The following is a 22,196-nucleotide window of genomic DNA, read 5'->3' as shown; positions in this document are numbered from 1 at the left end:
ATTGTATCCTGCATAAAGCAATCAGCCTTGTGTGTATTGGGAAGTGCCACACAACATTCTTAAAAAAAGTTATCCCATTTTTTGTTTTGGTTTGGTTTTTCATTTGTTCTTTTTGTGTTTGTTCTTAAGAAATCCACTGATGAATGTTGAATCAACTAATAATAAGGAACAGCAAGAGAACGTGTACAGAGTCTGTCCAAGATTCTCTCTGAGCCTGGTGTAGGCCACTAACATTTAAATATGCAGCCTTGCTCTAAGCTCTTTAACCACATCCTACAGAGTCCTATTATTTTAAATAGTAACCAATATTTTTCCCGTGGAAGATTGAAATCTTTTCCTTCATTCAAAGTCAATGGAAAAATAAATCTATCCTAAATTTCCTTTTTGGACTACAGACTTTATATTTACTTCTTTGATCTGTAACATCTTATACAACCATTGAAATCAGTGGCATAATTTAACGGGGGGACACTGTACAATCCGTCTTTATTGTGAAATCCATGGGAGCAATATAAAAATAGAGCTAAACAGGTAGGGCTCTCTATTAATAACAAGAAAGACAGAATATTTCTAGGTCTGCTCCACAAAAGCAGCAGCAGCAGGTTTGCTTTGCACTACAGAAGGTTACTCATCCTGTCAGCTTAAGCTGACTGCTTTAGAAAAAAAAATGAAAGGACAATATAAAGTGAAGTGCATCATGGCATTTGCTCTGAACATTAAAAGAGCATGTTGCTGATTAGCAGTGAAGTGGCAATGATTCACCGTCAGTTTCTGTTAATTATCCGGGAAAATACCATAAGCACATCCATTTACAATCTTTTTTTTACACAATGAAAACAAATCTCAGTTTTCTAATTAAAATAAATCCCGCGCACTGACTGGTTTAATCAGAAACTCAAATGAAGCAAGGGAGAATTAAAAGTTGACGCCAGTGAGCTTCACAACTCACTGTGAGCACTTGGTTGGGAAAGGGCTCAGCCTCTGTTTGTTATTGAGTTTTTTTGTTCGCTGTATGGGGATTGATCCACTTCAATCTTCCAGCAGGGAGTAGTCTTGCAGTGTGCCACAGCATGGGTCCAAATCAATAAGGTTAATAGATGTGGGGCCACACAGTCAGAGGTGATGTGGCTGGCATTTTCGGTGCCAATGAAGAAAATTTCTGATGACGAGATGTCACTTTCGTGCTTGCGATAATGTCAGCCTGATTACCTACAGCACAGAACCGGTTAGTGTGTTCACAGGGCTGTATATGGCCCATTAATCTGAATTACTGTAACAAGAACAGTTTAAAAATTGGCTTGCATTTTCGTCTACGCACTCCCATCCTGTCCGAAAATTAGTCAACTCTTCCTTTGATTTCTGTGATGCCAACAATATAACACTGATGGAAATCAGCGCCAGAGCCAGGCTCATCAACTCTCTTTAGAAAGGGATGATTTTTTTCTCAATTGTTTTTTAAAGAATATTCATTTGGTCAGTTTACTATTACATTGGTAAGACTGCGTAAGCCTCTGGTGGTGTTTGTTTGTGAAAAGGATTCGGGAGAATGAGCAGGAAAATTATGAAAAGTTGCAATGAACATATTATAATTACTTTACAAGATTGTTCCCTTCATGTTTACCTCCTTGGCCTTGCTTTCTCATTACCAGGCATGTAGCAAGGCAGCCTTCCTGCATGCTGATAAGTCATTATCTATGTGGGTTTTCACTGAATTACCAGATATTGGACTGCAATATGCACCAGGCACGGAAGAATCTGTGGGGAGAAATACTGCCTGAGTTTAGATTCACTCTATTTGTGTAGCCTTATATATGTACTAATATTTGGCAAATTCTTAAATACAGCCTTAATTTTGAAGCTGTTTTCCTGTAAATTGTGTTAAGAAAGTTATTAATAATAATAATCCTTGAATTAACGCTTAATTGCGTTTCTAGATGTCTCAAAGCGCTTCACAGAATATACTGTAAAGGAATTGACTATATATTTTGTGGGCAAAATGCGGCAGCCAATTGCGCACAGCAGTGTCCCTGCAAACAGCCGCCAATCAACTAACAACCGTGTTCCTACTTATTGCTAGGTTAACAGAGGAGTGTCAAGTAAGAAAAATTGCCTAAGGTTTTGCCCTGCCCACGGATCAAACCTAGGGTGCTCTCGCTTCCAAGACTACAGGACTCCTCAGTTAAGAAAATTGACAATTTACCAAATTTTGGACACTCTAAAATACTTCCAAAATAAAGTGAAGCTAGACCCAAGTGGAACTTCCCCCCCTTAGCATTAGGCTGCAAAACCCAAAATACTTGCTGTGAGTTGCATGGCATGTAGATTTATAGCAACGCAATACAGTGACACACAGACCCTTGTCAAACTGTCACACAGAGGCCGTGACTGAGTCACTCTTCCGACAGCATAAGGCTTTTGAGATCCTTTTTACGTTTCTGTAACACATTCACATCCCATCCCAGAGAGGGGTGACTCAGTTATACTACAGGCTCTGATTGTAACCAGGACCTTGAGGGTAGAGGTGCAAGCCAGCAGCGTGTGGTTGCATGCTGCACTTTCCTTTTGCAAAGTTCACACCGTTGAATACATGCCGTTACTTGTACCAACATAATACGATAATAATCCTTGCATTTCATATAGCGTCTTTCACAGGATTTACTGTGAAATGTAGTAACTATGTATTTTATAGGCAAATTTGGCAGTCTAGCAATGTCCTAGCCAAGAAGTGAATAACCAATTTTATTTGGGGGATTGTTGGCCAGGTCTCAAAGGTCTCTTCAAGCCATGGGACTTGAATCCACCACCTTCTGACTCAGAGCCAGAGTCCTACCACTGAGCCTGGCTGATGTACAAATATGTGGAAGCTGTTCACAAATTGGGCGTCATGTTGACCTACAAGTAAAGTCACTTCACTTTACAGTAAAATTCTGTGAACCGCCTTCAAACATTTTGACAGAGTGATAAGGGGATATAACAAATGCAAAGATTTAATTATTACTGTTAAGGTTCAAACCATATTGAATTGCAGACCTCTGGATCTTTGTATTCCTCTCAGACCTTTACTGACTAATGATAGTATTAATAATAATCATCCTGGTATTTAATATAGTCTTTTAGTATTTAATAAGCACTTTAATGGAAATTGTTCAGAAATTTGCTTAAGGCTTCCGTGCTGATTTTAAGTGAGAATACAATAGGGAAGGTAAAAGTCCCAGAGCATAGGACAGTGCCAAGATTGAAATGAAGACTGAGAAATGAGACCAATCTAAAACGAGTAGATAGTTGACATCAAGTTATAGTATTAAAGATTTGTAGATTAAAAGGAAGAAGGGAAAACTGAGGGAGGTAGCAGATTCCGCAGTTTTCTGACCTGAATTGGAATGAGTCAGAGCAGACCCTGGGTTGGAATGAGTCAGTAAGGATGGGGAGAGAATGAAGAGCTTGTTGGGGGCAGTGGGTAAGGAGTTTGGGAGGAAAACTAAGGGAAAGTTTGGAGGAGAAATGATTATGGTACTGTGGCAATAACAGAAATAAAACAAAATGTTTGCTATAGAGAGAGAGAGAAAGAGGGTTGTATATCAGACATAAGTTGTTTCTTCTTCATGAGTCCACGGCAGGTACAGGAAAATCCTGCTGAGATACTGAAGCAATATTTAAACCTTTGACAAACCTGGGATTTGTAGAGAAAATGGAATTGGGCTCATTTACAATGTCTATTCAACCCTAGACAATAAAAATAATAATCCTTGCATTTGACTTAGCACCTTATCATGTTTTCAAAGCGCTTCAGAGAATATACAGTAAAGCAAATTAATCATGTTTTTAATTGAATTGACAAGTTACACCCTTATTATAATTATTTCAAAATAATAATAATTTAGTCACTCAATCCATGACTGTTTGTGGGACACTGCTGTGCACAATTGGCTACCAGGTTTTGCCAACAAAATATAAGGTTAATTCACTTTACACTATATTCTGTGAATCGTTTTGAGTCGTCTCGTAGACTTGGTAAGGCACTATATCAAATGCAAGGATTATTATCATCATTATTATCATATCTGTGTAATGTGTATCTCTTATCATGGATTGACATCATGCTGTGACAGACATACATTCTGGGATTCACTAGCTTAGCAAGGGAGTTTCTTCTGTTGTCCTGGTCAACAATTCCCCAAATAAAATTGTTCATTCACTTCATGGCTGTTTGTGGGACATTGCTGTGCGCAAATTGGCTGCTGTGTTCGCCCACAAATACAGTCACCCCACTTTACAGTAATGCTTTGGGATATCCTCCTGACATGAAGGGCAATATACCAAATACAAGGATTATTACTATATTATGATTGTTTTATTATTTAAGCATTATAACTAGACAGTCACTGTGCTTCTGTGGCAACGGCATCTGTCAGATATACAATGTAATGAAGATGCAGCTCAAAAATTACTTATCAGAATAAAAATGTTGGTAATTTGCAAAGTTGGAAGCAGGAGGAACTCACCATGATTTCAGTATAAAATGGATTTTTGTACAAAATGCTAAGTATGAATGGCAAATCTTTGTCTACTATTTACAACTTACACACACATAAACACACACATACATACTCACACACACTCTCTGTGCATTACTGCATTCCAGGACCCCTGGGTTGCTATGATGTGGTTCTCTGGCATTTACCGAGCTGCTGATCCTCATTTGGTCGGAGTGGAAATGATGTTAGCATTGTGGAGTGGAATGGAATTTTATTGTTGTGGGGAGAGATGATGGGGGGAAACAGGAGGGTTGCTTTAGTTAGTTGATATATATGTCTGGCACATCTCTGTGACTCTGGTTTGAATCCAGCTCAGTTTGATGGGTTGTAAAGTTTTTTTTCTTTCTCCATCTCTCTGCCAACTGTGTAATTGTGTGAATTGAACGAGGTTTGGGCACTCTTGCCCATTTCCTGATGGATGAGTGGGAGCCCACAGCATTAAGCTGCTCCTGATTTAGGATGAATTGACAGTCTCACGCAGAGAGAAGCAACGAGGTGGTTGACATGGGAAATGGGGGGAAAAACATTGATACACGGGCAGTAGGGGGTAGCTCTTCTTAAACTAAGATTATGACACATTCTTGAGAGAGAGCTGAGGGAATTGTACTTTGCTTCTGGCCTGGTTTCATCTGAACCAAACATGTTTGATGCAGCACAGCAAAAGTGGAAAGATGCACCACCTCCATTGTTTAATCGCCCACTATGATTAACGTGAATTCATGCAAAAAATATTTTAGATGGCACAAAACTACCCACAGATTGACCATTTCCATCAAGATTCAAAAGGATGGCTGGTATGGAAAATGTAGCCTGTTCACTGCTTTGGTAGAAGATACTCTTCTGTGGCTCTGGTAACAATACCTTTCAGCCCTGCTACACCTATAAGGTATAATCCAAAGGGAATTGCTGTCAAGTGTAGTGACTGAGTATTTCTAGACAAACATGGCAGCCAATTTTGGCACAGCAGCATCCTATCAAACAGCCGTGAACTGAATGGCTAATTATTTATTTGGAGGATTGTTGGCCAGGATACTGGGAGAAACTCCTGTCTCTTTTCCAATAGCGTTGTGCGAACTTTAAAGTCCACCTGGATAGTGGAGATAGAACATTGGTACAATGACACCTCTGACAATTATTATTGAGCCACATCTAGATTTTTTCAGACAGAAAACCATTAATTACTTGGGGAATAGTAAGAATCATTTCAGGAGTCCATCCCAATATTTTAATAATAATTCTTGTATTTGATATAGTACCTTTCACATCAGAAGTCTCAAAGTGTTTCACAGGATATGCTGTAAAGCCCTGGAAAACACTCAATAAACATAGACCTCCAGCCATTCTGTCCCAGTCCCTGGAACTCCATCGTGGAGTTCCTCCGAATCAGTCCTTCCCACCATACTTTTCAAAATCCGCCTCAAGACTGGTTTGGTTTGCGCTTTGGTTGCCCAAAGAATAATAATAATTTGGTCACTCAATCCATGACTGTTTGTGGGCCACTGCTTTACGCAATTGGCTGCCGCATTTCGCCCACAGAATATACATTCAATTTGCTTTACAGTATATCCCATGAACAACAACAACAGCAAGATTCCATTTATAAAGCGCCTTTCACGTCAGGAGGACGTCCCAGTGAAGCGCTTCGAGATGATGAGGCATTGTATCAAATACAAGGGATTTTCTTCTCTTTACCCCCTCCAGCCCTGGCAGTGCCATTACAATGTCAAGATTGGCACCAGGTCCCGACCCTGCCTTGTTCAACATCAGCCTCGGAGGACAACTATTGTGTTTGTGTGTGTGTGTGTGTATGTTGGAGTGGCGGGGTAGGAGGGGGAGAAAAGACAGTGGTGGTGTCTTACAATGGAGGCGTCCCTGTATGGCTCCTGCTCACTGTGCATTTCCTGTGTGAGTACTGGCGTGGACAGGGGTGTGGGATGCACATATGCCGTGACGGCCTCACTCCCTTGCCCCAGATTCCCGATCCTTATGGGAGACCCGTCAGCAGTCGTTGTAAAATTATAATGGCAGCATCTCGACTTGGCATCGACCTTCCAGTCTCCAGAAAGAACAGACAGACCAGGGAATTAAACATGGGGACTGTCCACCTCTGAGTGACTCAGTCGCACACCAGGACTGTTTTTTCCAACCGAGCCATCAGGGGAGCACCTCCGATCTTTACTCAAGGGACAGATTTGCTCACAGAAGCCATTGGCGATGAGAGCAGATTGAATCAGAATTTCTCAAAATGTCAAGGTTGGTGCCAACCAGCCGCGCACGCTCACTGGAATAGAACTCTCCACATCCAGGAGCCGGTGAAAGAGCAGAGACTGCGGGAGACCAAGGCTCTCGCATTTCGTATTGCACAATTTTCTGCAGAGCTCGCACGCACAGCATCTGCGAGCAGAGCAAAGGAGTACCTTCTGTTAGCAGGTCCTGTACCTCAAGTGCTGTTTGATCATCGAGAATTTTGCTGGCATGACTTGTCGATCTTCAAGGCAGTGAAATTAACAATCAGTCACGGAATAACCACACTTGCATCTGGCAACAAAAATAGCATTTTGAGCTTAGTCCTAGCTGACACGAGTCCACAGTATGGAACTAGCCCTCTGGCTAGTGCTGGACATCATCAGCAAGTTGCTAAATCAAAGTGTTAACCCTTTGAAGAACATACAAGAGGGTTTTTTTCCCTTGAAATGGCATAATGTAATGCAACAAGACTAGGATAGACTAGGATCCTAGAATAGGATTGAAGACTCGGTTTACTTATTTGGCTGATTTTCTTTTCTTCCCCCCTTCTACATCCACCTACACTTCCTCCCCCACCCATCCCCACCGAATGGTCGTTGTTGCCAATGTGTGAGCCTGGTCAGTGAGGCTCGGGATGCTGTGTGACCATGATGGGGGCATCACAGCTGAGCCCAACCCAGTCTTCATTCAGCGATATGCACTGCGATCACTGGACAACAGATAACAGCACAAACCCGGCTGGTTTTTCACCTGTTTTCTGCAAAGAGTGTTGAGACCACTTGTCCCTACCAGCAACCCAGCTTAGATCACTAAGAAAAAGCACATGTGTGAGGAGCTGTGAGTTTGGCTTTGGGCCATTCACCCACCTCCCACCTGGCTCCTCTGCCCCCACCACAATCAAATAGGCTGCCCAGGGTCAAACATAAAGATTGATGGCATGGATGAGGTATATGATAAAGGGAGGTTAGCACCTGTAAAATTGTGCCCCAGTATAAACCACCCTGCAAGAGAGGAAGGGAGAAAATTGGAGGGTGAAAAATAAAGATGATATCATATTGGTGATAACATTTTAAGGATGGTAAAAGGCAAACTAGATGGACCTTGGTGTTTTTTTCATCTAGCAATTCCTATGTTCCAATGTTCCTATATAATTAAAGCAAAACATTTTTGTTCAGTTTAAGCAAGTGGAGAAGTGTACCTTTACAGGAAAAATTGGGTTGCGATTTTTTTTCAGTGGTCGGTCATAGATCTGGGAGCACATCAGGTGAGGGAAAGGATCTTTGCTTTGTTTCTATGTCCAAATAATAATGTGGCAAAACGGAAAGCCAGGACAGCTTGTGTGGTGAGGGAAGCTCACAGCAAGAGGTTTCATTTTGTGCACAATGTGTGGTGCACTGGGCCCCATTAACAATGGTGAATAAGCCTTTAAAAGGGTTTTTTCTTACGCAGGCATACAGCAGCTGGTGAGCACTGCTATGTTAATTAGGTGCTTTCTTGCCTATTCAGGTAGACGCAAGGCATTATACCTGGGTAAGATCCAGTGCAGGCAAATCTATTAGAGAACTATATCTGCCACCACACCTGCATGAGGTGAGCTGGCAGGGGACCATCTGGCCTTCTCCATCCCCCTTTCGCTCAAAGTCAATTTTATAAAATGTCAATGGGAATGCTTTTTGAGGAGTTTCTTGCAAAGGAAATGGTTATTTCTTCAAGACACTGATGGCATTCAGAGGGAACTTAAGATGGAAATGAGTCATTCCTGGTTTATTGTCAGGGTCCCAGACCCCTCCTGTTACGCTGCGATGGATTAAGTGAGCTCTGAAAGGCCCCTTTCTACACCTGGGCGTGTTCCTAACATGCAGAAAAGACAGCCCCATCAGAAAGCTTGAGATAGAATCATAGAGAGTTTTACAGCACAGAAGGAGGCCATTTGGCCCATCTTGCCTGTGCTGGTGCTACCCCCCCAAAAAACACACACACCCTTTAATACTTTTCCTCACTTATTTGTAAATATTCAACCACATTTATCTCTTTCACCTCATAAACGTGACACTGCTGTTACATAATTGGCTGCAGAGTTTATCTCACAAATGATACAGTCAATTCACCATACAGCATATTCTGTGAAGTGCTTTGAGACATCTCAAAGACATGATAAGGAGCTCTATCAAATGCAAGGATTATTATGATTATTATTATTACTTGAGAGTGATCTCTTGTTTACATTGCACAACTCTCAATAACCAAAGCCGTGCAAGATTTTCAGAACATTTGACTACGGAAGAATTAATTAACGTGAAGTTGAAATTTGGTAATAATAATAATATAATAATCCTTGCATTTGATATAGTGCTTTTCACGTCGGAAGGATGTCCCAAAGCGCTTCACAGAACACACTGTAAAGTGAATTGACTGTATATTTGTGGGCGAACGCGGCGTGTGGAGTAAGGAAGCTTGCCCAAAAGGCATTCTTTCTGCTAATAATCTTTGTGTTTGACATTGTGCCTATAAACGGGGAAACATCTCAAAACACTTCACAGCGAATTGCTGTCAGGTGTAGGGACAATTTATAGGTAGTTGCCAGTTTCTGGGTAGCAAGGATCTCCCACAAGTGAAGGGAGTTGGTAATTCAGGAGGACTATTGGCCAGAGCAACAGAAGAAACTCCCTTCTCTTTTCGAATAGGGCCTGAACATCCACCCAAATATGTCAAAAATATTTCTTTAGAAGTGCATTTCTCATAATAAACACAGAGAAAAGTCAGCAATCCCCTGGATAAAATTGGTCATTGACTTCTTGCCTGTTTGTGGGTCATTGCTGTGCACAAATTGGCTTCTGGGTTCACCTGCAAATACACAGTCACTATATACTCTATCATAAAACTTGTAAATAGCCTAGAGACGTATTGATGACACGATAAACCATAATATCAAATGCAATGATTATTATCATCATTATAAGCAGCCATGTATAGATGAAGCCACTGGGCCCTTCCTTTGTTCACATAACTTTGATTTTAAATACCGGAGCACAGAGAGTTTCCAAAGGAGGAAAGGACCTGAGGAGGAAAGAAAAATGCGCTAGGCTCTCATGGAACCTGGCTCCTGGGATCTGAACGTGTTATGTCATGTGGCAAAGTGTTTGTTCTGTGTTGTAGCAAAGTGTGTTATTCAGTGAATGGCACGTAATGAGACGTAAAGTACGAACATGAAAGCGCTGGGAATGAGGATACATTGAGCTTTGTAACAGAGCTCGTGCTATCTCTGAGGGCTATGTAATGAGAGTGGGAGTATACCAGTGTGAAACATTTGGTATCTGTTGGGCAATAAATAGCTAACAGCCTCCAATAGAACAAACATGCATCGTATTACTATTATGTGCAGCCATTACAGTCATTTACCTCCTACAGATGTAATTAATAGCTTTCAGTTCCATGGATATTGTCATCCACAGCAGACCCAAGGTAGCAGTGTGTAGATTGTGTTCTAAAATACGACCTGATTTCTTTCAAAATTTCTCCCTTTGACTTTCTCATCTTCACTCTTCTCCTCAAGTCATTGATTTGTGATAAGGACAGGTCTATTGTAAAGCACTCCAAGATTCTATCCTGCATAAAGGGCGCTGTATAAATGCAAGTTGTCTTTGTTGTACTAATCATCCTTATTGCATAACTGTCAATAGCCAAAGCTATGCAAGATCAAAGCAGTATTCTGCAAGTGTTGAGTCCAGACAGAGAGTTTTGGCAGACATTCAACTAAAGGAGAACAAATGGGCCTGGCCCTCGGATAACGATTGCAATTATGAAAGGTTCCATAAGGTAACACAAATAACTGTTGCCTTGTGTTGATGAGCCTATAACAAGGGGAGCATAAATATAAGGTAGGCATGAACAGATTTGATAGAGTGTTTAGGAGGAACAGGATGGCAACAATGTGGAACTCACTGCCAGAAGCTGAGTTGAAGCAGAAAGCAATTAAGAAGAAATTCAATGCAATCATGAGATTGGAAGCGCTTTGGGATATCCTCCTGACGTGAAAGACGCTATACAAATGTAATTTGTTTTTGTTGTTGGAAAAGAATAGAGGGGAACGAGAGAGGCCTGGGGTGGGGGCTTAGGCTGGGGGAAGGTTCATGTGGAGTACAAATGCTGGCGTGGACTAGAGGTATCTTTTGGTGCTGTCGATTCTCTGTGGTTCTTTATATTTAATGTCCACACATGTGCACTTTCCACCAGGTGCTGATAGAGAGTGGTAAAAGCCAGGGTTCCCCCCTGATCAGCCCCAGGTATCATGATGGAGGAGGAGGGCGCTGTAAAATACTCTGTTGGTAACAGTATTCGAAATCCCTGGTTTGTGTCATGCAAACTGCAGGGACTCCACTCTGACACGATCTCCTGTCCGGTGAAGTGGAGCAGATGTCCAGTTGGTCAGGATGTTGCACATGTAGTCACAGGGTTCGATATTTATGAATCCTGTTACAAATGTAGTATTATATAGACTCCTAAGCCCCAGAAGTTAGAAGTAATATAGCAAAACTCGCATTAGTCATATCAGTCACATAATCGTATTGAATAGCGAGAAAAAAAGTTCTTCTACACATGCATCGACAGATCAAATTACAATTGTTGGAGGTCCCAACCTTCAGGTGATACATTAAACCGAGTTCCTATCTGCCTGTTCAGGTGGATGTCAACGATGTCATGGCATAACTCAACAAGTGGAGGGAGTTTCTCCCGGTGTCCTGGACAAGAATCCCCCAAATAAAATTGGTCATTCACTTCATGGCTGTTTGTAGGACATTTCGGTTGCAAATTGGCTGCCACGCTTTGCCTACAAAATACATAGTCACTACACTTTACAGGATATCCTGTGAAGTGCTTTCAGACATCCTCAGAAACTGCATGAAAATTCTCATTTTGTCTCCCTCAGAAGGGTGAAGGGCTGTGCAGAGGACGCCAGGATTTGAACCCCAAAACCTTCCCAATTAATCCTACCCGTAACTGCTTTGAAATGTTTCTCTTTCACTCAATGCTGAATGGGGTTAGAAAGCTATTGCGAGCCACATTTGTGCGTGTGTAACTCTCTGCAAGAGGGAGAATAAATGAATTCATTGGCGTTTGAAGATTTAACCAGGACAGTTAAAATGTAACTGTGTGACATAAAGATTTTTCTGTTGCTTCAACTGTATAATTACTGGAAATGGTGCCTTAAGCAAATGATGTCAGAACACAATAGGTCTATTGACTTTTGTCCTCTAATGCCACAGAACAAAGACGTTATCTTTTCGGTGCCCCCACAGTGATGACTACAAGTCTACCATTATCTTGTTTAAGTTGTACATTTGCTTGTCGGGTGAGGTTAATGAAAGTGGAAAGCTATTTCGATCTCGAGAGCAGGTAGAGATGTCCCACCACAAACACGCAGTTATTAATTAACTTTATTTTCTCTTCTCCATTTGAGAGCATCTTTAAACATCCTATTGAATGTTTATGGGACACACCTGAGGCAGGTCTGATAATGGCCTAAGCACTCCCCCTCCCACACACACATACTCTATCAGTTTGTCTCCTGAAGCACTCCTCCCCCCTCTCTCTCTCACACAACCCTCCCACTCCCCCCACCCATTCCCACACAATAAACAGTCACTACACGTTACAGTAAAATCGTTTAGATGTTCCAGTGACGTAATAAGGTGCTTGTCAAATGCAAGAATTATTATCATTATGATGTATCCGTGAACATTTTCTGTGCAATCACGCCCTGTGATTTAGTGCCAAGTCAGGTAGCACAGTAACCTTTGGCTGGCCTTGCGACTTTACATTTCACATGTAAAATCTCTAATATGTAGCTGCATCTTCGGAGGCTGATAAGATGTACACGCACAGATGACACAAAAATTAATGGTTGTTGGAACAGCCAGAGCTCTATAATTAAGGAAAATACTACTGGGGTGGTTTTACATTTCAGTGGAAACGAAAAGCAAAAGACTTCTGGAGGGACCACGTATTTGAAGTTAAAGATTTCCTTTTTTGTTTTTAACAGTCAAATTATAACATTTCAAATGAAAATCAAATGGCTTGAAAAATAAAAATAACCGCCCCTTTTTATTTGATGAAAGGTATGAGACAAGCATTCGTTTGTGGTGTCTGAATGTGGGCATTTCCAATTTGCGGCACACACACCCTGACCAATGGTTTCAGCCCCAAGCTGAAGATATTGATGTTTGCTTGATCCTGTTGTGCATTGTTATCTTCCCTGTGCTCATTCCAACCCTTGCACGACTGTTTGTGGGACACTGCTGTGCACAATTGGCTGCCGCATTTCGCCCATAAAATATTCAGTCTGTCCACTTGACAATTTATTCAATGAAGCGCTTTGAGACATCTCAACAAGGTGATATGGCACTTTATCAAATCCAAGGATTATTATATAGATTATTATATAATTTGGGGTCCACTGAGTAACTTTTCCTGACCAACAGTCCCCTAAATGAAACTTGTGTTGGGTTCAATTCACCGTCATGGGCTTCTTTTTAAAGCTTCTCTCATCTCTATTAGCCTTTAATCTTCCTCACTTTCGACGAGGCACATGCTGCCTGGCAGGGATGGCTGCGTTGTACGTTGGAAAATAATAATTAATGTGCGATTTCTGTGCTTAACAAGCTGCGCTGTTGAGTAAATCCCTTTAATTACACTAGAACACAGTCGGTGCTAATTTTCTCCAGGGCTGGACTGGTTCTGAAGGGAAGCAGAACCATGAAGGTCACTGTGCAAGCAAGATATTTATAACCAGGCAATCTATATGTGTAGAATATGAGAGAGTTGGGTAAGGTTAAACTGAGATCTGAACTTCTACTACCTCAATTTCCTCTTCCGTTTTAAAATCTCCATTTTTAAAATGCATTAATTGTGGGACATTGCTGTGCGCAACTGGCTACTGGATTTCACCAACAAAATACAGTTAATCCACTTTACAGTCAATCCTGTGAAGTGGTTTGAGACACCTCGACGATGTGATAAGGCACAATACCACAGTACAAGGATTACCGTTTTTAGTAGTAGTATTATTATATGTCCCTCGTTTTCTCTCTCTCCCAAAATTCCTCAGGCTCACAGTCTCTCTCTCTCTGGTATCAAAACTTCTAAAAAAAACCATCTCTTCATTCACTTCTTTGCTAAACGCGCTCCTATGCCCTCCCCAGTTTCCCATTTTACTTAGGTTTCTGTCGAACACTTTCAGATGTTATCTGATATGAAAGTCATATGTCAGTCTGGTTGGGTCAGTTGCACCCACATCTTTGGGCAGAAGGTTGCGGGTTCCAGCCCCACGTCAGGGCTTGAGCTCATATCGTCTAAGATGACAATCCAGTGCCTGTGTCGGTAAGTGTGCTGCATTGTGATCGGTGCCTTCCTTCGGCTGACACGTTAAACTGAGGTCCTGACTGCCTGTTCAGTTCGATGTTAAAGATCTAATGGCACTATTCAAAAAAAGAAGGAAGTTGTCCGAGTCAACAATAGTATCCTATGAGGTGCTTTGAGGTGACCACCACCCCCCCCCCCCCCCCCAACCCCATGATGTAAAAGATGCTATATTAACTGCAAGGATCATTACATAAAGCAGTTATGCCAGTGAAAGTTGCTGTGTATTAATTGCTATTCAACTACTATAACCCTTAGGTGTCGAATGATCTGATTGTCTACTCTGTATTAATATTCTTTCATGTACTCTGTGTAATTAGTCTGTTTTTACCTTGTTAAAAGGAGATTATAGGAAAATAGTTTCAAGCACTTATGCCTCATTTCTTTTTGCTTGAAATGTTTCCAGAACAGAGTGTCATTCAACTCAAGATTGCCACTGAAGACATAAAGGGGGATGTTCGAAGAAATTATTTTGTACAAAAGGGAATTAGGAAGGATGTATTGCATTTTACCATAAATTAGTATTAAAATTGAGCCGATTACGCCATTTAAAAGGGAATTCGATAAAACAATTATAGAAGGACTGAGGTTGATAGATTTTTGTTAGGGATCATGGGATATGGGGCAAGGGCTGGTAATTTGAGTTGAGGTACAGATCAGCCGTGATCTTATAGAATGGCGGAACAGCCTCAAGGGGCTGAATGGCCTACTCCTGTTCCTATGAAGGTACGAAAGTGTTTGGTGAGGGAAATGGGATTACAACAGAATACCTCAGTGGGGAATACCTCAGCAGCAATGTGATCCCAGTGATCTTAGCCAGTAACTTTGAACGTAAGACCCTGGAATCAGAGTAACACAGACTGCAGGCGAAGCCGGCTGGTAGCATAGCTTTATCTAAAAGGATGGAAAACATTTAGTACCTGTCTGGATACTAAGCCTTAACGTTAATGCATGACTAATGCGTATCAGTGTGATCTTCAGCCTGCTACAGAAGGTTGCAATTCAAGCCTGTTGCAGAACTTAAGTTTATAGTCTTACTTGACACTCCAGTGCTGAATTAGGTGCGCTGAATTGGTAGAGGTGGCATGTCTTTCAAATGATTAAGGAGTTGATTGATTGAGGGAGATGTGTTTTTAAGAAAAATGACTATCTGTTGCTTTTTTTGGTGAGGGAGTCCTAAGGTGTGCCTATCACATCAAATATAATTACAATAATCCTTACTTTGATACAGGACCTTTCTTTCCCATTGGAAGGACCTCTCAAAGCACTTCAAAGGACGTATTGTAAAGTTGGCTGATTGTAGTACATTTTTGTGGGAACCCAGCAGCCAATTTGCACACTGCAATGACCCACAATCGGTGACACAACTCAGAGCTTTTGCCTCAGGTGATTCATATTCTTCCATTACCTGATGACAGAAGCACTTTTGACACATTTTATGTCGAAGGCTAATTCGAGAGCAGCAAACGTTATCAAAATAGGAAAAACACGGTTGTCTTTTTTGCCCCTCGAGTTACAGCAGTGAGTGATGGAGCTGCAGATGGTTGGAATTTGATTCATTGATGCTGTACAAAGTGTGCATTTGTCAAAAGCCAACTCACCAAAGGACACTTTATCGTGACCTTTTCTCCCCTTCTTTGTTGCTGGAGGCTGTATATTCTGTAATTAAACGAGTCAAAGCCTTGATATGTTCTAGCTTGCCACATAAAAAGGTTGCAGCAGTTTAAACAAGCCACTCTTCTAAGGACCAGTTAGCATTTGAAGAATACTTTAAAACTGTAAGGTTCGAGTTAGGGAAAATACACAAGATATGTGTGCACCAATTAAAGTGGGATAAAGTAACATCAACTTCCAGTCTTTCACTCTTTTTAACTTCAGTGCTAACTGTGTCAATTATTTTGAAATTAAAAATGTCACAGAAGATGCTCTGTGAAGCGTTCTATAGCACATGATAGGGAAACAGTGGGTGGCTTTCTGAAGCCACTCTCAAAAAGTTCGAACAGAACTTTAAGCCATAACTAGTGGTAGGTTACAGTGGCCTATCATGAACTGAACATAGAATGGGGCTGTTGATCTGATGGTTTAACTGGATGATGATAGCCCAACAGTTCAGAAATGGATAGGATAGATCTTCAGCAACCCTGAAGCCAAAACCCTAACGGGTAGTGTGGTCCTACTTGGACAAGCAGCGGGAAAGCTTGCTCGACAGTGATATCAATGGCAAGCTATGCGATTTTAGCTGTTTAGACTCCAGTAGTACTGCCAACGCATGCTCTGTACAAAAAAAAGGATTTTCTTTTCCCTGGAATGACCATGATTTTCTGATGAAGGTTACTATTTTTGTTCACTAAACCAAGATTCACATTGGGTCCTGAGAGAATTTCATCAACACCTAAGCTGGACATTTTTTCAAGCAATATTTTCAGCTCGAAAAATGTACTGCTGAATATAAAATGAATATTACAGGTAATTTAATAGAGGCCCATTATAATACATATTGTGGCCTGAATCCAACATGGCGTGGTACCAGTGTCAAAGGCACAGTGTAAAAGCAGTATAACTGGATTCAGTGACAAACCAGTCTTCCACAAATTACAGTTATAGCAGGTGGAATTGGCAGCCGTGTTTCGCCCCCCTTAAAATATACTTAGCTGTGAAACGCTTTGAGACATCTCAACGATGTCATAAGGTGCTATAGCAAATGCAAGGATTATTACTATTATTATTACTGTACACAAATCCTGGCCAACAAACTCCCAGGCAAAATTGCTCATTCACTTCATGGCCATTTGTGAGACATTAGTTTGTACAGATTGGTTGCCACATTCACCTACAGAATGCATAGTCACTACACTTTACAGTAAGTCCTATGAACATGTACTCAAGAAGTGTTTTTATTCCGGTAATTTGCAGTTTGGTTATCTCCAATTTCTGTATCAAAGCCCGTGTGGATAAACAAGGATAAACTGCTGCAGATTTTATATTACTTTTAAAAATAAGATTTTTTCCCCACTGGACTTTTGCCAGCTGCTGGTTAAGACATAAAAAGGAACATTTATCTCTATAAATCACTTCTTGAGGGGAAAAAAACACAGCTTATCTCAAGCAGTTGCCCAGTAGTTAGCTCTGATGTAGATTATCTTTGATTGGATTGTGCCCGAGGAACAAATCTTCACTGTAAAAACAATCCGTTTCAATTCTGATCAGTTCTCTTTCAATGTGATTGCGTGCACATCACTTTGGATATTTGTTCTGCGGGAAATGAACCAGGGTGTTTGCAGTTTACAAACCCTTGGAGTCGAATCATTGCGATTTACTGGTGTGCAGGATTGGCAGCCTCTTAAAGCAACACTGCTGGCAGAGTTAAAACTTGCTTGAGACTCTGCGTTGTAATTTGTGGGCAAATTAATTTGTGGTCTTGACCATGTGATAAGTCACTGAGATCTCAAGTGCTTCACAGGACTTATTGTGAAGTACAGTGACTATGTTTTTGTTGGCAAACCAGTCAACTAATTTGCGCACTGCAATGTCCCACATAGAACCATGAAGTGAATGATCAATATTATTTGAGATATCATCAGCCACGGCACCAGGAGAAACTCTCTTCGAATAGTGCCATGGGAAATTTAATGACTACCTGAACAGGCAGACAGGATCTCAGTTTGACGTCTCTTCCAAAGGATGGCATCTCCTACCTTATGTTTCACTTTTCATTCCACAAGTATCCCCAATTTCAGAGGAGGGGGCTAGCTCGTGTGGAATATATACACTGTCATGCCTAAAGGCCTGTTTTCATGATGTATCATTTTGTGTAACTCAACAACAACTTGCATTTATGTGGTGCCCTTCACACAAGGTAGTCATCCACATTGTGTTAAAGTCTATCTTAACACTTGACAGCAATTAACTGTGAAGTGGTTTCAGACATTTTGATGTTATAGGCACTGAACGAAATGCAAGGATTATTATTGTTACAGCATTTTTAATGCTGCAGCCTCACAGTGTGTGAGGCGAACATTTATTAGAAAATAGCATGTGTTATTGATTTTCTTCATCTTCACCCTCTCAGTTTTTACTCTTGTTGAACCCAATCAAACATACATCACTACCACTTTATCCAGCCCTCATCACAGGGTCAACATGTCTCAAAGCACTTCAAAATGTTTGTTGTCAAGTCGTGACTGATTGATTATTTGTAGCTGTATCTGCGTTTTTCTGATTACCTTACATTGTGCTCTCTTGTTGCTGACTCACTAACTATTGGGGAGGGGCACAGATTTCTCAGTATCTCACAAGATTGGAATGGATGAAGAAAGCCCTTCGAGCCATCTGATATCATCTTTCCAGAACACACGTCCTCCCATCACAATATCAAGGTGTCTTAAATGAGTCCCAGTGTCATGGCCTCAACCACCCTTCCTGGTAACCTGTTCCAGTCATCGATTACCCTCTGAGTAATCAGAAAAACTTCCTGGTGTCTTTCTTGAAATTGTCCTTTTACAACTCTAAACCTGTGTCCTCTTGTTCTCCTGTGCAAATGTATCCTAACATTTTGTTCTGGGTTTATTTTTGTTTTCACTTAGAGTTGTTGGGATGTGGAGTACCCTGGCAAATAAGGTGGTGGAACTCAAAGAGTCTCAAAGCGCTTCGCAGCGTATATTGTAAAATGGATTGACTACATTTTGTGGGCAAAATGCGAAAGACAATTGTGCACAGCAGTGTCCCACAAACCGTCGTGGTTTGAGTGACCACATTTTTTTTGTTAAAGGTATTATTATATCCGGAAAGCAATCCGCCAAACAACTTACTGCTAGGTGAACAGAAGCGTGTGGAGTAGCGCTCAAGTACTGGCGTGAAGAGCGCTATATAAATGCAAGTTGTTGTTGTTGAGTAAGTAAACGTGCCTAAGGTTTCATCCCGTCTGGGAATCGAACCTGGGTCTTCTCACTTGCGAAGCGAGTGTGTTAACCACTGCGCTATGGGGCTCCGCAATTGGAATTGGGATTGGAAGTACAGATTGCTTTGAGAAGCGGTGCAGACTCGATAGGCTGAATGCGCTGTAAATTGCTATGATTGTATGATCATGTTTGAAATGTTATCCACTGGGATTCTCCAGTAAAAGCAGCGATGTTGCAGCTTCCACGGTAGGCAGTGTACAGCAGTGGCTCCAGGCTCAGTCTGCTATCCCAGCACCAGATGATTGACACTTTAAAGGTCATCTCCTCGACTGAAACAAAATTCAAATGTAAAAACAACAGATCTTAAATTAACTTTATGAAATGTAATATCTGATTAATTTAAACCTACTTAAAGCCAAATAAAATATTTGCTCCGTAATATGTTGCAGCTTTATACATAACATATGATACCCTGCAGCAAACCAGTTACTGTTATTGTGTGACTTTAACATTTTTTTTGTATTAAATACAGATTTTGTTTTTACAGGATCTGAGGGCAATTACCCTCTGCATATATTTCTATAGCTGTTGATCACTGGATTCTGCTTTGCATTCTTTCAGTTTCTACAGCCTGTGAAGCACACTCTGACTTTACATTCCCTTCCAAAAGCCACGTATCTAGTGACAGGGAGTCACCCATGTATCCTATCACTGGGGAATTAGGGTTTGACTTGTGGATTTGTTGAAGGATTCTCAAGTATCTGATCCTCCAAGAAACCCGGATGTGACTCAGGCCTGCTGATCGGACTCCTATCTCAGTTACGGTTTCCGTGAAGCTAGATTATAATAATAATAATAATCCAAAAGAGAATGTAGGAGGAACTTCTTCATGTTGAGGGTAGTGAGATGTGAAACTCGATGCTTAAAAGCGGTGGTTGAATCAGATAGTGTCGATGTATTCAAGAGCAAGATAGACCTTCACATGAGGGAGAGGGGAATAGAAGTGTGTGGGAGGGAGTAAGGAATGGGTGTAGACTCTTGTGGAGTATAAACATGGCACTGTTTCCGTGCTGTACAGTTTTTGTGTTTCATTGTTGTGCTGCATTGTCAGAGGTGCCATCCTTCAGATGAGATGTTAAAACAAGGTTCTGTCTATCCAGGTAGATGTTAACGATCCCATGGCACTTTTCAATGAGCGAAGGGAGTTTCGCTTAATGTTCCATATTCCTCAGTATGCTCAATTTACAATATGCTGAATTCATTGTGCTGTCTCCTACTGTTACCTCTTCCTTTACCAGAACTTAAATACTATGGAACTCATTGCTCCCTCAGTTTTCCTTCTTCCTATTCTCAACAGATGTTTAAAGTCCAAGATTGGCATCATCCAGCCACTTCTCTATTGGTACTTTGTCCCCTTCTTTGTTGTTCCATTTCCTTCTGCCGCCCGAAATTGTGGAGAATGCATGTGGAATTGCTAAAAACAACTACTCTTAATGCGTGGGCAGGTGGGAAGTCTGTGTGTGTGTCTGTACCTGAATATGTATGTATCTATGTGTGTACCTAGATATGTGTGTGTTTGTGTGTGTGTACCTGAATATGTGTGTGCAAACGTGTGTACGTGGATGTAAGTGTGTGTTTGGAATTGTGTTTTTGTGTGTTTGGATGTGTGTTTGTGTACATGTGCGTGTGTACCTGGATCTATGTGTGTGTGTATGCGCACGTGTCAACTCAAATGCTGACCGAAGGTTCAATTCTGCAAAGCCAACTTGTGGCCAAAGGAAGCTTCTGGCAGGAAATCGGCTTCTGAGCAGAGTTGCAGAGTCTGCCTGAAAAACATTTGCAAATCCTGCTACGAATTGTCGCATATTGATGCGTTTGCTGTGCAGTCAGAAGTGATAAACCCTTTGGCAACCATTTGACCACCTTCTGTGCTGAGATCAACTTTACGTGTGTTCTATTTCATAGACGCGAGGCAGTGTGGAGGTGAACCACTGCCAATACATTTCACTTGCCACCAGCAGAAACCTAAGACTCCTCTACCCCTATTTCAGCAGTGGAGAAATAGCAGAGTACTGTCATCAGCACAAAGGAGGGATGAGGGCAAAGGCAAAACCTAGTTCTTCAGCATTTAAACAACAGTTAAGCCCCAAACAAGGGGTAATGAAAGTTTGGAGAGTTTTCAGTTTGGCTCTGTGGTGTAGACTGTTTTGTCTCAGTCGGTAGAAATCCCACTTCTTAGTGAGAAGATTGTGGTTTCAAGCCCCACGTCAGGAGTTTGAACTCGTGGCTGGCACTCCAATGCAGTGCATTGTTGGGGGTGTGTAGGGTGGGGGGGCTGCATTGTTGTAGCTGTTGTCTTCAACGTGAGACTAAGGTCCCATCTACCTGTTCCAATGGATGTTCAAGATCTCACTTTACAATATATTCCTATGCAGCTCTTTGCAATGTCCTCCGAGTTTATAGAGGTGCTATATCAAGTGATGGGATTATTTATATTATTACTATAGTATGTATATAGGAGTATGGGGCTGTACAGGGCCTGCGATAACAAGTGTACTGTGTAAACCTTGTACAAGATGTCCATCGGGTGAAGAATGCTTTCGGGTACACTAAGACAGCAGGGCAAAAGCTCAGACTTAGGATTGTGAAGGGTAAATTTAGAACAGACACCAGGAAGTATTTTTTCACACAGAAGGTAATGGCTGGAAGTGGTTACCAGAATGGTCTGGTAATTGAGGTCAGGGTACTAAACTGATTCAAGAAACAGCTTGATGTAGGAAAGGTATTCTTGGAAGAATGAGATAAATGGGACAAAGGGCTTGTTTTACTCAAACTTGTCTTGAATGTGATGCACAGGACTTAAGGTAACCATTAAAGTCATAGAGCTCAGGCAGGCCATAGTCGTCAATGAGATCATCTCTAAATAGAAGAGGAATGGTACGACTGTGCAAGTGTTAAAGGTTGCCAATCAATATGGCAATCAAGATTTCCTCCAGAACCCACCCAGGGAGGAGGATAATGAGTCTTCGTCAGATGCAGGGAATCAGCTTCCTACTGTTTGTCCACAAGGATTTGCGAGTCAGCTGAGCAGATAGCCAGA

The sequence above is a fragment of the Callorhinchus milii genome, unplaced genomic scaffold (assembly GCF_018977255.1).
Source record: "Callorhinchus milii isolate IMCB2004 unplaced genomic scaffold, IMCB_Cmil_1.0 Scaffold11, whole genome shotgun sequence".
Lineage (NCBI taxonomy): Eukaryota > Metazoa > Chordata > Chondrichthyes > Chimaeriformes > Callorhinchidae > Callorhinchus > Callorhinchus milii.
This window is presented reverse-complemented; position numbering follows the sequence as displayed.